Source organism: Phodopus roborovskii, unplaced genomic scaffold (assembly GCF_943737965.1).
Source record: "Phodopus roborovskii unplaced genomic scaffold, PHOROB, whole genome shotgun sequence".
Lineage (NCBI taxonomy): Eukaryota > Metazoa > Chordata > Mammalia > Rodentia > Cricetidae > Phodopus > Phodopus roborovskii.
Genome location: NW_026125475.1, coordinates 110,227 through 119,564, shown reverse-complemented (window position 1 = coordinate 119,564; position 9,338 = coordinate 110,227).

Here is a 9,338-nt window from a genome sequence, read left to right as displayed (position 1 = left end):
GAGGTATACATAATGCCAGTGAGTGTTAGGATTGGTCTGGCCCTAAGATAACGTAGAAGTCACTTAGTCACAAGGGACCTGTCGGTGCCCATAAAGATGGCTGCACTCCATCTTGGCAGAAGGACAGAAAGTTCAAAACTGTCCTCAGCAAGTCAGAAGACCTAAAGGTCAAAGGTGTGGCTACAGTAGGGTGTTTGTCTGTCTTAGTCTAAATAACAACAGACCTGATCTGAGATGTGGCTACTCCTGACCCTCAAAGCTGGGAACAAGAAATTCAATCTAAAGTGTGATTACTGAACCCTTAGAATAAACGAGGAAGAAAAATCTGTTTGTTCCGTAAACATGATACCATGTTCCCCTTTTTGGTTAAGGTATGTAAGAGTGGTGAAAAATAAACTCATGGCAATTCAGTATTAACTGAATCTGCCCCCTGTTTTATTCTGTGTATCCGTCTTTCCTTTATTGTCTATAGCTAGCCTTTTCCTCACCCACACACCTCCACTCAGGTACGAACTTGGGGCCACTCGGCTGGTTCCGATTGCAGCCCCACAAAGACAGCTTCTGACAGTGACCTCACTCATAAGAGTGGGTTTTATTGTCTAAAAGCAATCTCAAGATTTAGGGAAAAGGCTCTTGGATAAGTAAAAACATAAATTCTGGAAGATAAGGCAGAGCCTGTCTCATCAGACACAAGGATCACCAGGCTGTAAAACGACATCATTCCTGGCACCTCGGGAAGAGCAGCTTCCTTACCTCATTCCATTGAAAAGGTAAACTGTGTGCTAAACTTACGTAGCTTCTCCGGTGTGCACAAGGCTCTTTGTTCTCTACATAAATGCAATTTTAAAATAAATTGGTGGGTATACCAGAAAGGCATGTATAACAAGATGGGGGGGGAGGTATTTTATAGCCCTAAAAAGATATCTGATGATGGCTTAGTGTGATGGCTAAAGAACTTCATTTTATGCTAAGCATCCATTTTGGTACCCATTAACCATCTGCCTTTGACTCCAATCCCTAGAAGATAAGTTTCCAGTAACCCTGACTCAGTGACCCCCACCCAAAAGTGTACAGCTGTGACAATCTACTTATGATATGACTAATTACTTTTTGACTTCTGTAACCTGCTAATGCAGACAGTCAAGGACTGTTTTGAGATTGCCCAACTACCTAATCTTAATAGAGCAGAATATCTCTTGGTTTTGAAAGACCCCCCACTATGCATATTGCCTGTTTGAGCTGCTCTTGCCAACTTGTCAAGGTCAAGTTATGGGAAAGTACAGGAGGGAACCAGGTGTTGCTCTCATCTGACACCAGATATCTGTGGTCTGCAGCTTGGACCAAAGCAAGGTCAGCAGGATGATATCCGGGAACAGAAGGTCCTGGGAACATTCTATCGAGAACACCAGAATGCTGAGATAGTCATAACTGAATTCTTTGTATTCTTTGTGCCCAACCCGAATAAACAACTCTGTCCTTGGTTAACCACAATCACTTTATTTAGATGGAACAATGAAATCCCTGTAACCATGCTTCTGCTTTCTGTAAGCCTGCTTCTTGCCACCCCAACCCTATATAAACTGCATATGTTTTAACCACGGCACACTCAGTCTCCCGAAAGACTGAAGCATCCACAGGTACCTGTATGAGCAATAAGCATCCTCTTGTGATTGCATCCAGTGGTGTGGTCTCATCTCTTGGGGCAAGAGCCTCTCCCTGACAGACTCTGAACTCCTAGGGTCTTTCAGTTTTCTTATGCAGATACTCAAGGTCTTCTTGTAGTTTTTTTTTTTTTTTTTTTTTCCCCTTTAAAAATCCTTCCCTTATCTCAAGTTTTGCTCAGAGACTCTTGACCTGATAGCAGTACTCAATAGAAACTTTAATTGTAATTGAATTGAGTCTATGGTCTTTTTCCCAAGGGTCAGGAACTCCATAACATCAGGTTTGGGATGGTAAATGCTAAATGCTTGCTAAATCAACAGATGCTAAAAAGGTCTTTATCTATCGTCACAGGATGTTAGTTCTGATACAAAGATAGGAAAGGAATTACTGTTTTGGAGAGCTTAAATTTAGACAAGGTAATTACTAACATTCCAATCTCTCCACAGTACTGAAATTCTAATCAGCCAAAGTTTCTGCACACAGATACCTTTCAGTTTTTGTTCAAACCAAACGCAGCTTCTTTCCAGAAGTTTTCCTCAAACCCAAGCTAGTCTTGAACTTTCGTCAATAATCTTTCCTGAGTATTGGAATCACAGGTATATTTTGTCATGTCACAAAGTCAGAAAGCTATCCCTCCTAGAAATAGGCACAGCCAGCCAGCCTTTTCTAAGTGAAGAGGGCTACAGGCAAGACAATTTAACCATTGTCTTGCCACAAACTTGTTCTGGTGGGAGCACACCCAAGCCCCTGGCACCCATATACCCAAAGGTTCTGGGATGACCAGGAGGAAGTCCCATCTCTTTCTCTTCCCAGACCCTGCCCCCCTCAGAAAGCCTGCAAAGAGTTAGCCCCTTCACCAGGGCTGCTCAAGATCACACTGCTTGGGACTTTTCAAACGCCTGCCTTGGTCCAAACAACACACAGAAAATAAAATAGCTGGGCATTGGTAGTGCATACCTTTAGTCCCAGCATCTGGGAGGCAGAAGCAGGCAAGTTCCAGGACAAGCTCCAAAACAACACTGAGAAACCCGGTCTCAAAAAAAAAAAAAAAAAAAAAAAAAAAAAACCAATAATATAAAATAAATAATATTTCTGGTATGCCCACTGGGAGACCCCAAAACCAACCTCCAACGAGCTGACCACCAACTGCAAAAGTAAAGGTTTTTATTGCTAAGATCCAAACCAGTTGGGAACTCCCTCTATCAGAAGAGTAAGGTTCCTGCTTACAACTGTGAAGTGTTTTTAAAGGGGAAAAGGGTAAAGGGGGGCATGAGACTGCTGGTCTCAGTTCACAAGGTTTCCATGGTTACAGAGATTTTACAGCATACACCGTTTCCATACAAGGTTATCATGGACCAAAGAGAACACTAATGGCCATCCATTTAGGCAAGATTGATTAGCACACCTGTGGGCAGGGGTAGGTAAAGAGGCCATCTCGTTCTCTGTTCTCTCAAGACAGTGGGCAAGGGGTTTATGTTGACACAGCTGGTGGGCTCAGGCTTTTTCCTTTTTCTCCTGGGAACTGCATGTGGGCTCTTGTCACATACTCCGCAGTCAAGGAGTCATCTACTGGCTGGAATTCCTACTTTCTCTAGTTTTCCTCTTTTTCTTCTCTTGCTATAAGCCTTAATTTTTTTTACATCTCTTAATTATTAATTTTCCATCACAGTCTCTTAGTTTAGTTTAGATGTCAGCCACTTTTGGACCTACTATTTTTGTTTTTAAGGGTGAATCAGGATGGCTGCCCATTTATTGGGTGGAATGGCTATACCTTTTTATACTCTATAACTTCACAAAAAAAAAAAGAATTAAAAAGGGGGCTTGTGAACTGGAATGGTATTTGTGAGCAAGGGTTGAGGGTGCTAGCATTGACCTTGACAAGGTAATAGGCATCATAGTCACAAGTTAATGGAAGAGCCTCAGTTCCTCTTCCCCGAGATAAGGAGGACTCCCTTTGCAACAAGCAGGAACTTTCTTCCAGCCCTGAGGAAATGGAAGCTTTTGTTTACATGCCTGACCTTGGGAAAAGGGCTTTCTTGGGCGATGAGACACTCCATTGTAGAATATTGTAGTTTCTTGTATGGCTTAGTTTATCCAAATAACTAAAGCTTAAAGAGAGCAAAGACAAAGCTGGACAAACACTACTATAAACCTGAGGAACCTTAAGAATTTATAAATCTTGATTATCAAATATCAAGTATACGTTACTTATATAAATTTTCTAGCAGTCTGGTGTTAACTTGGATGGAAGTAGGCAGAATTATCACACTATATTGTTCCAAGGTAGGGAGATTTTTTTTTCCAAAGAATTATTTTGTTTAAAGAGGCTGCCATTTTATACTTTTTTTATCCTTCAAAGCCCACAGAAAACTTCCCAAAGGGAAAGGCATAAGGGAACTCTCATAACACATAGTGAGAATCATTAAAAATGAAAGTAAAAGGGTGCTGGAGAATTGTGATCTGCAAAATATGTGTCAACTACTATGTCTTTGCTACCTGCTTAAAAAAATGGACAAATAACAACATGTTTGCTGAATAATATGTATTTGATAATCAAGATTTATAAACCCCAAAGGTTTACTCAGGTTCACAGTAATATTTGCCCTAGCTTCTAATAGTAAACCATAAAATGATTAGGAAAGTTGTCAGTCTCTCTACGTATCTGTGATTAAAGGTTTTATTTAGATACTAGAAAAACTTCAGTCAAAAACTGTTATTTTTAAAGATGAAATATAGCAGGGATGACGTTATAATACGGTGCAAGACAGACCTTGGCAGGTTGGGTCCAAGAAGCTCCACAGTGGGTAAAAGACACAGACACGCCATGCAGACAGCACTGATGAAGGAGTTTTTATTGAGAGAAGGGAATGGGAAAGGAGGGGAGGAGAAAGGGTGAAGGGCCCAGATCCTCACCCAGCCCCCTGCTTTGGCCATCATGACAGGCTGCAGAAAAGACTCAGCAGCATATGCTGAGCCTGGGACCTTGCCCAACCTTGCTCTAATCACTAGTAAGCAACTAGTAAGGCTACCCTCCATATTGTAAGGAACCAATCAGAAGTTAGCTGGCGGGCTCTGGATGTGCTTTACTGATAATAGTGGAATGCAGAGCATAGTAACTGTCCTGGGATGGCCTCTAGGTATAGCAATCTTTCTGCAGCTGCAGCTGACCAATCAGCTCAGGACAGGTTGCCCAAGCCCAGAGGTGCTCCAATCCTGAGATTGTTGCCATACAACTAGCAGGACCCCAAACACTCTCCTTGCTCTACCCCAACGTATGCTCAGCCCACATGCTGCTCAGGATCCCTCCTACTCCACCCGTTGTGTCGGACTGAAGGATGGAGGATCAAGTTAACTTGTAAATTCAAAAGACTCCTTGCTTTTGTATCGGATGTGTTCTCTTAGTGGTTTGGGGGGGTTCAAAGTCTCAGCAAACGGGGGAGAACAGTCTTTGGGGACAGGATTAGCATAAGAGAAGAAAGAAGCAGAGAGAGAGAGAGAGAGAGAGAGAGAGGGAGAGGGAGAGGGAGAGGGAGAGGGAGAGAGAGAGAGAGAGAGAGAGAGAGAGAGAGAGAGAGAGAGAGGCCTGTCTGGCTCTTCTGAGGAGCAGTCCAGAGAGGGAATGCGCGAGGCTTGTCTCTTAAAGGGGCTTTTTGTGAAAGCATACAGAGCCTTATGCAGCCATGCAGCACTGACATAGTGATGTTTGGCCACAAGGCCCTGTACTGAGTATTTGCCTGAATACTGACAAGTGCATGTGCTGCTGTAAGACTCTGGGGCTGGCTAGGTATTTGCCTGAATGCAGACAAGTGCATCTTGCCAGGTATCAGGGGGCTGGCCTGTGTTGGGAGGCGGCCTTGAGTCACAGCCAGCCTTGAGTCACATCCTCTTGCAGAGCTGTTTATGCCATAGCTCTAGTTGAGCCTTATCTTGGCAAAATAGGAAACTGCTCAACCGATAGTCTATTCCACTTACTTCAGGAACTGATATAACAGATGCCAGCAACTGAGATAAGCAGATGAGACCACAATGGTCTGAGATAACTGCCAGAGCCCCAGAGTCCCCACAGTTACCGCTCCCTACTTCCTCCCCGCTTTGCTTTAAAAACCCCTCTTTGTGCCTAATAAAGTGAGACCTTGACAACCACTGCTTGGTCTCCTTCCTTCTTTCTTGCCCATTATTTTCAGGTTCTTGTCCACCTCCACCCACGCAGGTTTGGTTGAGTCCTGCGAAATCAAGTCCTTGTCTAGGGGGATCAGAATTGGCATTGTCATCATCCTCAACAGGTTCCTCAAAGGCCTGCATAATGCCTGAATGCTAACAGAAGGAAAATGAAATGTAAAGTCCTATTCTTACAAAACCTACTAACTTATTGTAAACTATTAAGGATAATGAAGACATGCAAATTAATGATCAGTCACCTTATAAATGATGAAATTCTTTGATGTGTTCAGAACTATAGTTATAGTCACTCCAAGTACTTATATAATTAATTGTAGGAATAAGCCTTATTTAGCCTCCTATATGTTTTCAAAATTAAGCCTAAAACAAGTAACTACAAGGAAGCAGTTGTCTAGTTTAGATATACTCAATATATAATGGTTGGGCCCACTTCTTAAAAGAATATACTTTGTTCTCCACGGGAGGGCTGAAGCTTTATTCAGACCTTACCCCATCAGCTCTACTTGACCTCTGTCTAAAGGATGCTCAATCTCCATGGCTCTCTAGAATCTCCTTCCCTCCATAAAGCTAAGGTGAGCATCATACTGGGTCCAAAATAGTTTTTAATCTCTAGTTGATAGAAACTGAAGGTGTGGATACTTATACAATCTAAACTGTTAATTTTCATCTAAACTATAAACAAGTAATTCAATTTGATGAACTACTTCTGAGAAATTTTCTGGAAGTGCTAGCAAAAATGTTTCCTTAAGTGAACCAGTGGAATTGTATCAAAGACCCTGATATCAATCCACACACCTATGGACACCTGATTTTTGACAAAGAAGCTAAAACTATAAAATGAAAAAAACAAAGCACCTTCAACAAATGGTGTTTGATGGGAGATGTCATTCTATATATGTTTCTCATACTGGTTAATAATAAAGCACTGTTGGCCAATAGGAAAGGAAGATAGGAGGGACTAGGAGACAAGGAGGAAATAGGAAGTAGTAAGGAGGAGTCAAGATGGAGGAGTCAAGATGGAGAGTCTGGAGAGAGCTGGACGCCAGCCGCCTCCCCGGTAAGAGAAGGCCATGTGAAGATACATAGAAATGGGTTAATAATTAAAGGCAGAGCTAGCCGATAAGTAACAAGTAACCGGGCCAACAGTATTGTATCAAATACAGAGTCTCTGTGCATTATTTGGGCCTGGCGGCGTGGTGGCGGAACAAGACCGGGCGGCGGGAGGAAAAAACCATATACGTTACAGATGGCGCCCACGTGGCTAGTAAGAACTTCCACTTAAAATTTAACAAAAGGTTAAAAAAGGGTTTTAGAAACAAAAGAACAGAGATAAGCAAGGTTTCTTGGTAACAGCAGTTTTCTCGGTTGGACTCTGTTTTGCGAGAGACAAGCAGATATTTGCGCGGCTCCTTAAAGGGAAGGTTCCTGACTCAGCTTAAGCGGCAAAAAACCGCACAGCTTTTAAATAACTCTGCTAACAATTTATTGGTGTGTATGAGAGATGGCAATGGCAGTGACCACATCTCCAAGCCGGCAGCATGCTTTCTGGGTGGCAGCGCAGACCAAGGCGGTGAGCACAGCTTTCCGTGCTGGCGCTAAAAGTACCCGCCACCATCTTTGGTAAACCGCGGCTGACACAGCTATGACTTTAATTTTAACAATGTTGTTGTTTAACAGATAAAGACTCATGGCCAGAAAAAGATATAGATTTACAGTAGAGACAGATTCACATTAAGAAAAGGTGCTAAAAGTTTACAGTGTGTTAAAAAAAAAATACATAGGCTTGGGAGATAAAAATAAAATGGTTTTAAATAGACAAAGAGGAACTGGGTGTTGTAGCACACGCCTTTAATCCCAGCACTCAGGAGACAGAGGCAAGCAGATCTCTGTGGCAAAGTAAACCTGGTATGCAGAGTAAATTCCAGGACAGATAAGAGTTACACAGTGAAACCCTATGTCAAAAAATAAAAAAATAAAAGTAAAATAGAGTAATAATAAAGGCACGTAAAGATGAAAAGCTCAGAGAGAATCTGGTTACTGTATGCTATTGTGTTGTCTCTACATTGTTTGACTGCTGAGAAAATAACAACTGATAAAGGAAATGCTGCTGGATTAATTAAATTTATATATTTTAAAAATGCTTTGACTCCAACATTTAAGTTTAAGGACAAGTTACTGGGGGAAAGGATTTCTATTTTTGTTTCCACAGAAAATAAAAAGCTGTGGATTCCTTCCAGACTTGTGTGGTTTGATCAAGCCAGACCCCCTGAAACAGAGGACCAGGTGATCCTACATTCAAAATAGCTGAACAAAGCAGCCTTGCAGACTACAGCCAAGATTTCTGTGTCTTCTCATGATCCCCCATGACAGCGCCCCCCTGTCAGCAGGAAGTAGTTTGGAAAGAACGACGCCCAAATTCCCAAACATTGTTTATAAATGTTTGTTTTCATGTAAATGGACTTGGTTATAAATGGGTAATGATCACAGCCAATTATTTTTAAAGGTAAAAAGGGAATTATGGTATTGATATGATTACTTTGTTTTGGAATCGATTTTCATTTATTGATACAATTTAATGTCAATTTTGTGAGATGTGTATTTCTCCTCTTGTTTAGGTATTGTGTTTATATAGAAATATAATGTAGTACAGATTATAGATAATTACCTATGATAGTCAAAGCTTAGAGTTAAGTTAGTTAGGTTTTTCAAGATACACAGAGATGTATTTGAGATGGATAGGAATTCTTCAAACCTTTCAAAGACCTACAGAATATGGCATTTAAAGTGGTTTAGGGTTTTCGTGACAGTGAGACATAATTGCTCTTGGCAATACCACCTGCACCAGAAAGGAAGATGGACATCGAAGAAATGCATTATGAAGTTTACTTCCAATATGGCAAGACTAGCCATTTGGACAAGATACTCCTCTTGTCTGGACTGTTTGACTTTGTGATGTATAAACTGGACATGCAGGACCCACAGGAAAGTGACTCCTGATTCAAGATGGACATTGCTACAGAGATCCTGCTTCATGGAAGAGTCTTCGAGACAGTATGCAGGACACGGAGAAAAGTGACTGACAAACTGCCAATAAAGAAGACAGTTTAAAGTTATCTGCTTTACTGGAGAGTCTGTCAGACATACTATGGCCTATGGGCTGAAGATGGAAGATTACAGAAGAACTTCGGGTGACTGAAAAGGCAAGATGTCTCTGTCATTTCTAGAGCTTATATATTATCCTTCTGTGGTCTTTGAAGGAGTTGAAGACAGATAGTTATAGTTATAGTTTTCCCTTAGTATTAAAGATAAGTTACTTTAGACACACAAAGATAGGATAGATGATGGAATATTTTCTTCAAATCTTGCTAAATGTTAATGGACTAAATAGTGTTAACTGTGATTATTTGATAACTGTTATGTGATATATTTTGCTATGTTAAGGTTAAAACCCTTCATGTTATTTTAGACAGAAAAGAGGAGATGATGGGAGATGTCAT